The following is a 9384-nucleotide window of genomic DNA, read 5'->3' as shown; positions in this document are numbered from 1 at the left end:
AACTGGAGTTTCTATCAAGCACATAGCATTCTATTGTCTATTTAAACAAAGTTTGCTTTGGCTGCAAACATGGTTTCTAACACAAATATTATTCTAGCTGTCCTTGCAAAAGCTACTGCTGGGGAAAAAAAAAACTTTAGAAGGTTTTCTTAGGTCCTGCACTCATCATAGGTATATATGGAGAGAAACAACATAAAATTGGATGATTCCCATAGGGATCCTTCCAAAGTTTTCATCTGAGCTCCTCTGGTGTTTGACAGTCTGAATTACCCAGCCTTTTTTCCCCAAACAGAAATGTTAGAAAATTTCAATAATTCATTCATTCTGTTCTCTCTCAGACATACTTATAGTGAAGGATTAATAATTTTCTCTGGATTTCTCATCTATAAAATCCAAATACTGAGGAAAGGAAAGAGAATTGAAACCATACCTCTTTTGACAAATTTAAACCAAGCAAGAGCACTTCTTCAAAAGGACTACCAACAATAATTTAAGACAATAAAATCTGACACAGTCGCTTGAGGACACAGAAGTACTCATTTGACAGAGGTATATCACGATGGCCTGAAGCCTTTTCTAACAGCACTAATCAAACAGTTGAGCCAGTTTAGTTAGAAATAAAAGCTGCACAGTGCCTTAACTGGCTGCTGTTCTCTCCAAGATACAGTCCGAAAAATCTCCTTCTGCAAGACCATTGATATATGCAACACTCACATATTGCAGTGCTTAGAAGATCTTGGCAATACCCGATATAAGAGTGATTTGCAATGGTTACTATTTAACCGGTATGGGAAAATCCAGTGGGGCTTGACTTGAGTCGAGTCTAGAATCATCGCCTACCATGACTCAACTCAAAATTGAGTCATAACAGAGGCACTTTTTGAGTCACTGAGTCATCCCTTCATGACTCAATAGGACTTGAATCAAGTCACCCCTCCTTTCATGAGATCAGCTGCCACCTCTACTGGATGCAGACAACCTTGCTATGGGTGCTCCTGCTCTGGAAGCCTCTAGTTTGGACCACTGCAACACACTGAGGTCTTAGAGCAAATGATACAGCCGCCCTGCTCAAGCTAAGCAGGTCTGCTTGCTAAATGAGATGGCTTGTCCAAATTTGACTTGGCCTGGAAATGAGTGAACCTTTCTCAATTTTGGACATAGGAAAATACCTTTTTGTATTTTCTAGCCAATTGGATGCAACCCATGAGTTTCTTGTTTACCATTATACAGCAGAGAAGGCTAGAAAATTGTACTCTGATCAATTGGCATCCAAAGTCACTGTGCATGTGCATTCAGAATCAGTTTCTGAGTTTAATGCATATTAAGAACATAAGAACAGCCCCAATGGATCAGGCCATAGGCCCATCTAGTCCAGTTTCCTGTATCTCACAGCGGCCTATCAAATGCCCCAGGGAGCACACCAGATAACAAGAGACCTGCATCCTGGTGCCCTCCCTTGCATCTGGCATTCTGACATAGCCCATTTCTAAAATCAGGAGGTTGCACATACACATCATGGCTTGTAACCCATAATGGATTTTTCCTCCAGAAACTTGTCCAGTCCATTTTTAAAGGCATCCAGGACAGATGCCGTCACCACATCCTGCGGCAAGGAGTTCCACAGAACGACCACACGCTGAGTAAAGAAATATTTTCTTTTGTCTGTCCTAACCCTCCCAACACTCAATTTTAGTGGATGTCCCCTGGTTCTGGTGTTATGTGAGAATGTAAAGAGCATCTCCCTATCCACTTTAACCTTCCCATGCATAATTTTGTATGTCTCAGTCATGTCCCCCCCAGGCATCTCTTTTCTAGGCTGAAGAGGCCCAAACGCCGTAGCCTTTCCTCATTAAGGAAGGTGCCCCAGCCCAGTAATCATCTTAGTCGCTCTCTTTTGCATCTTTCCATCTCCACTATGTCCTTTTTGAGATGTGGTGACCAGAACTGGACACAATACTTCAGGTGTGGCCTTATCATCAATTTGTACAACGGCATTATAATATAATATTATAATAGATTAGAATATTAGAATATTCCTCTTGTGCAGCTTTAAATGACTGGAGTTTAGCAGATACGGGATCTTTCTACTTAGAACATAATTGTATATTCTAGTCTGTATTTTTATTTTATTGAAGAACTGTTTTAAGGATAGTTATCCATTTGACACCTCATGAAGGGGGAAGTTTTTTAAAAAAATCTTTATTTGGATTTTTAACTATTGCTAATTAAAGCAAATAGCACAATTGGGAATAGAAGTTGAAGCAGTGTATTTCTGTGGGACTTGCTAGGTCAAGGCCTTATTGGGAAATAAAAATTAAAGAGTGAGTTATGTCTGGACACGTTTGTGAGGTTTCAGCCACTTAATCAAGATTGCTTTGCTCAATCATGAAGTTCTGAAGAACAGCAGCAGCTCCCTTCTGTGACCAAGTGAGTCACTTCAATGACACATCTGCTCTCTCCGGCTCTGATAAAATGAGACTTCACCTTGCTTCAAAAGTCAGGTCTGACACAATCTCAGATGGAAAAACTAACCTGACACCAGCTGATCACTCCAAATGGCAAAGGACAGACATCAGCTCTGACAGCATACAATCTATAGTACACGACAGATTTTTTAGGTCACTGGATAGTTGCCCATTTAGAGCAGAAGGGAATGAAAATGAATAGCTTTTCTGGGTAGAAAACAAACTAGAACTAGGAACAGATGCTTACCACAGAAAAGAACCATGTACACCACCCTGAGCTCCTTGGAGGAATGGTAGCATTAAAATATGAAACAAAATAAGATGCTACAACATGTTTAAATGTATCCTGAACAGGCTACATTTCCATGATTCTCCGTTTGGAATTCAGAATTCCTATCATGTGCTTAAATCACTAATGGCCCTTTCAGATGTATGTCAGCTCTCATTCAGCTGTTAATCATGCTTCACTGAAATCAATTATTTCCATAGGACTTCTGCATAGAGTGCATGTGTCTACCACATGCTGGCAACCTGTATCCTCCTGAATTTTTGCAAGGTGCCGATCACATGTGCAAAGTCTACGCAAACAGGCTCTTCTGCACAGAGCCTATCAACATGTTGAGTATGGGATAAAAGGCTGACATGCATGAGCAGTCTCCCATTCTACATATCCCCCCAGATCACTAGATTAGTGCCGAGCTATTTTCTCTTACAAAATGATGGCTAAACTAGGAGTAGTTAATCCACCTTATATGCCTCTTTATATGCTTTTTATACATTTTTCAAATTTGTGTTGTAATGTATTCCCACTATTCAATATTAGAAATGTTGAACATCAAGTTTTCAGACTTGGTTTGGCCCAGATCCTCATTAATTCTTGTACATTATTAGCCAGCTTTTAGCTTCAATGACATTATTGGCTCGGCCCACCGGAATTTGCACTGATGTAGTCTGAATCCAGCACATCCAGGGTAACAGCAACTGTTACCCTGCACATTCCTAATCTTGTCTGATCTTGGAAGCTAAGCAGGGTCAGGCCTGGTTAATACTTAGATGGGAGACCGCTTGGAAATATCAGGTGCTGTAGGCTTATACCATAGTCTTTCAAGACTGAAGGTTGCCAACCAGTCTGAATCCAGGGTGGAATCCCACATTAATAAAGGCAAAACAACTGCAGAATAGTTGGGGAAAATCACCTCCCAGCAGAAAAGAAACTCTCTTACACCTTATGACTGTTGAAATAGCAAGAACAATGTTAGCCACTCACCCAACTGTAAACATCTTCAGAAAGAATCATTCTAATTCTAATGCTGCCATGACGACAGCTCTTTTCTGCATGAAGGAGACCTGTTGCCAGCCACATTTGCTGGGGATGGGTGTTATGATACCTTGCGCTGACACATATTTCAAAACAAGCTATCAAACTGTGACACCAGAAAACTGTTCAGCCATTATGTCACTCAGGGCACTCCGCTGCTGATGGCAAAAAGTTATTGTTTTACAACAATTATAAAGAGACACTCCAGAGAGAAAATCCTGAACTAGAATTTATGAGAAAACTTGAATGTATCTGATGTGGCTTGAATGAAGTTGAAGGCTTCCTGCCTCCCTACACTGAGTCAGATGTCTGGCTTCATGTAGAATTAACAGTCACCCTCAGTATTTCTTGCTTTCCATGGAGACTTGGTGAGCAATTGTTGGGTCTAATACTGTGTAGGTAATCTTGAGATCTCCAATTCTCAGCACAGCCAGGGTGATTGCTATACTGTGAATCATCACTATACTTTACATAATCATGATCACTGAGTTTACCACTTCCATCCACAGCTTGACCTCATCACTCACAACTTCATTTTCTCCTGCTCTATCTCCATGTGTGTAAGTACCTGCAAACTGAAGAATTCACATCACGCATCTGATAAAGTGGACTACGACCCACAAAAGTTTACCTGAAATATATGTAGTTAGTCTTTAAGGTGCTACAAGTCTTCTTGTTGGTTTTGCTGCAAAAAACGAACACTGCACCCCCCCCCCCGTGGCAGCAATCAGTAGGTACTGAGCTTGCAATTAAATATTCCATTCAATTTTCTGCATAATTAGTATGTAAAGAGTGGAACACTGAATTCTACATCTACTGAAGCATTTTCTCAGGGCAACAATCTCCCACTGAAAGCCTGAATGTGTAATTCTCTTAATGGGAATAATGTCATGAACAGACCTGCAGTGCCTTTAAATTCATCCCTCCTTCCTTTCAGAGGTAAGCATGTGTGTCTGTGCATGTAGAAATCCATTCAGCATCAAAATAAGCCTGAGAACTACATTCTAAATATTTGTTTTCCTTATAGGGAAACAAGGGAGAGAGAGAGAGAGAGAGACTGATGTGCTGAAAGCAACCCCATGAGCAGTTTTCTGAGCAGAGACTTACATCCATGTTCCTAACATTCAAGTACAAGGTAGTACAGGTCATGCCTCGTTATGAATCCCCAGTGGATAAAAAAATCAGTGGATACCAAATCAGTGAAAAACTAGCTTCAAATTCAGCTTCCAGGTTTCTTGTTCTTCCATTTCTCCTAACAGAATAATTTCATTCCATTAGATTCCATTATTCACCCTATCCTAGTGGTTGAGTGCAGTACAGAATCTATACCAATGCATTCTGGGAGGGGAACAGAGGAGCACGAAGTGGGTCTTTATTTTTTGCTTCTTTTGAGATTGTGAGCCCTTTTGGAACAGGGAGCCATTCGTTGTTTATTTTGTTTTTCTCTGTAAACCGTTTTGTGAACTTTCTGTTGAAAAGCGGTATATAAATGCTGTTGTTGCTGTTGCTGTTGTTGCTATCATTAATAATAATAATAATAATAATAATAATAATAATAATAATAATAAAGCAGCTATCTTTAAGCCCGAGAAGCTTGCAACTTGCAACTCTCGCAATTTAACAGCCTGAAGGTAGGAAGGTAGGAAATTGGATTTTGGTGCTTCCCCCTTTGTTACAAGGCATTAAATGAGTCAAATCAGTGGATACCAAGGCACCACTTGTACATTGGCTGCTGGTTTAAGAGACACATCGTCATCATTCTTTCACACACATCCACATTTGTGCCCAATTTGCACCCATGTGCCCAATTCTGTCGTGTGAGGACCATCCAAGCACCAACAATGCACTCCTCCTTTTCTAGCACATAGGTCTTCAGTCCGTAGCATGAAAGAGGAGCTTCATTTTTTCATTGGATAAACATCAAATAAGAATCCCTGCTAACTGGGTAGAGAGGCAGATTTTAAAGTGGCAGTCCTCTTATACATTGCACGGGGAGCAACTATCTCTGTTCACCCCATTGTAGCACCTTTTCTAATGTCTGTTTGCTTGAGTCTCTTTCTGCATCTTTTGTTAGATATGAGCCCTTTCAGGACCAATATATATATTTTACTATGTAAAAACCACTTTGTGAACTTTTTTTTGTGGAAACGTGGCATGTAAACACATTATTCTCAATTATAAAAAATATATATGACTATGCACTGTGGAAGGCATCTGAGCGTAAATTAAACCTCTTGCTTTCTAAAAGGGAGCACTTCAAAAAGAGGGTTATGTACCCATGTAGGCAAACTGAGGCAAGTTAAGAGAAACCTTTCACATATCCTAACCTCTTCTCCTGCAAAGCAGTGTCAGGTAGCAACTTTATTCCAAATGTTCCAACTAATGCTGCAGAACTGTGGTTCAATCAATCATCATTTTTATAAGGTGCAATTGGCCTTACATAGAAGTTCATTAAAGCAATGATATACGGTAATTCTGACAGCCTGCCATAAGACAAGCTTGAACACAGCATTCGCTCTCTCTCCACATCCCAACCCATTAAAGCTGAATGCTCTGCATAAAGGAGATGAAACGGCACTTCAGGAATTCACAGTCTGCCCAGACTGCAGCTAGAACAATTCTCTATAAAGAGGAGGGTTGGACAACAGTTTCAACTACTGTATCTTCCTGCTTAACACAATATATAAGACAGTTTCTCAAACTGGGGGTCGGGACACATTAGGTGGAAAAGAAAGTTCCCCTGTGTAAGCACTGAGTCATTACTGACCCTTGGGGTGCTGCTGCTTCCACAATGCTTTAATGGCAGACTATACGTGGGGTGGTTTGCCATTGCCTTCCCCAGTCATGTCACCTTTCCCCCAGCAAGCTGGGTATTCATTTTACCTATCTTGGAAGGATGAAAAGCTGAGTTGACCTCAAGCCATCTACCTGAGATCCAGCTTCCACTGGCATCAAACTGAGGTCACGGGGAGAGTTCTTGGTTGCAGTACTACCACTCTGCACCGCACAAGGCTCTGTGTCAAATGAGGCACAGTAAGTGGATCATGAGCCAATTTCAGGTGGGTGCCCATTCATTTCCATTTGTATTTTATTTTTAATAGACTTGATGCTACCATGATATGTGACTGCACTTGGCAGGCTGCCATGCTAAAAAGTGGGTCCCAGTGCTAAAAAATTTGAAAGCCGCTGATCTAAGAAGTTCCTATACCTTGAACAATTCAATACTGAAGGTTTCTAATGTAGAAACTGGGGTTTCTAACCCAGCTATTCTTCAGCTGGATCTTAACTCAAACTGAAAATAATGGGTGGGAAAATGTCAAAGGACCACAATGGCTGAAAATGACAGATAATTCGAATTTCCTATTGCAGAAAAGAATCTATCAACCCAATCCTATGCAAACCACCCACCACCAATACAGCTGTACCATCAGAGTGTGCACTGAAACCTGCAGGAGGGCAGAACTGGAGGTCTCCTCCAAGTAAGGGAACATTTGTTCCCCTGCGAGGGGGTAAGCCTCTGATGCGGTGATGGGTTTCCTTGGACCAGCACTAGCAATTTTGCTGGCACAAGTTTGACTGGATCCAGGAAGGTGGATCAAATCTGGGAAGGGAGATAGGATACCAGTGGCACTGCTGCCGCTGATAGTGCTCCCATTCCCAGCCTTAACACACCCCTTCTCCTGCCTCATTCTTGCTGTTCATCTGTAGGGAGCCAGGGTTTATCAAAAATCAAAACGAACCTGGAGAGTATTTGGAAATGGGGCGTAAGAAAAACAGCTTTCAACCAACATTTTAGTGAAAGTGAGTGTTAAGCAAATGGCACTTTAAGATGAAGTAGATATAAGAAGCTGCCAATGTCAAGCCAGAGGAGAGAACTGAATTATGGCTTCTCCTGAAGCAAGGGCAAGCACCTGGTTGAACACTTATCTGTTCTGTTAAGTCAGAACATTCAAACTAAGATTTTATAGGGGTCCCCAAGTACCATTACAGAATTCTTGCTACTGGCAAATCCAGGAGTGTTACTGAAAATGTGGTTAGAATTCCAAGAACTGTCAAGAGATAACTATGTTCCATCTCTAGGAAGCAGAGCTTGTCAAAAATCAGTGAGCCTTCGTCTGTCTCCCAGCTGATGCCAACCACACCCTCTGGCTCATGGACCAATACACACATTTGAGGCATTCCTAGCCATTTTTTTTCCAGGGTAGGAAAAGCATGTTCAAATCACCCCTTTAAAAGCCTCTCTCCTAAAGTAAGACACAATGATTTAAATTATTGATTTATATTCATGGTTCCTTTGATTTTTGCTTCCTTATCTTATTTTTCCTTAGCTCCCTTTTATGACCCTTCAGTGTATTTCAATTTGTACAGAAGCCCTTTCTCTCCAAATATCTCAATTTCCTTTCAAGGGAAACTGTTTCAGCTGTAACATCCTCAGCAGGGAGTAGGCTCCAGAGTTCTCTGATCATGTTCATCATGAAGTGCTTTCTTTACAATACATGAAGTGGGTAGCACAGAGCAGCCTAGACAATTCACTAACTGGTCAACTGGCATCAGTTATTTTGCATCCTTACTAATGCCAAGAAAAGCAGCAGACAAACAGCAAGTGGAAATTCCTAGTTAAGCTGTTTGATCAGCAGAAGTGTTCCTAGGGCAAGTCAGAACTGGAATCTTGCTTCAGTAATACAGCTAACTTTAAAAAAAAAAAAAGGTATTTTCAAAATATAACTGCAAGTAGAAAAGGAAGATGCAGAATGGATGTTCAAACCTTCTCCAAAAACTTTCCAGTGGGGTAGTCATGATAGTCAGTTGCAGCAAACACACAGCCCAATTCTGAACTGCCCGGTGCCCAGAGGTGCAGCGGCACCAAAATGGCTGCAGCTGCATCCTACACATGCCAGGTAGTTGCTAGCATCTCCTTGGAGGAAGAGGACACTCATCCCCTTCCCATGGGTAGAAGGCTCAAAGGAGCTCAAGGCTATTTTGCCAGCACAGAGTTAAGCGGCCCTGTGTCAGGCGGAGGCCTAACGTGGGGTTCTGGATCCAGCGAAGCAAGTTCCATCCCCCTCCCACCCACTTCCTCCCCTGCCCTGCCCTCCCCCAGTCCTAGAACACCCTCTGCCCCAGCTAATCTCTCCACTGCCCAGAGCTCTTCCCTTGCTCCAGGCAGCGTCCAGAGCGTGACCAGCTGGCTCAGGACTCAGTGCAGACTGGCACTGAGCTGGCACCAGCACTGACCCAGCACTGAGTGTTGTGGGTGTGCCTTACAGCACATTTGCGACACTCAGCGCCAGCGGAGGGCTGGCATGTGTTGCACAGGATTGGATTCACAATTACGTAGTTATGTCATACCTTCCAGCCCATTCCTGTGCAGGACTGGGCTATCAGCTGTATTGCTTTACAACAGCAGAATGGCGTTCTGCTGATAGCACATAGAATACTCTGTTGGCAGCCACTTTGGGCGTCTACCACAAGAGCTGCCACGCTCCCTGCCTGCCAACCAAACCTTGCTGCAGCTACTGGAGCAGATAAGGCAGTGGCAGGGGCAGGGAGGGAGAAAAATGAGAGTGAGGAGGCTGCAGGAGAGGGTGCATCTGGTGGCAA

The sequence above is a fragment of the Tiliqua scincoides genome, chromosome 3 (assembly GCF_035046505.1).
Source record: "Tiliqua scincoides isolate rTilSci1 chromosome 3, rTilSci1.hap2, whole genome shotgun sequence".
NCBI classification, from domain to species: Eukaryota; Metazoa; Chordata; class Lepidosauria; order Squamata; family Scincidae; genus Tiliqua; species Tiliqua scincoides.
Note: the sequence above shows the minus strand (reverse complement) of the source record.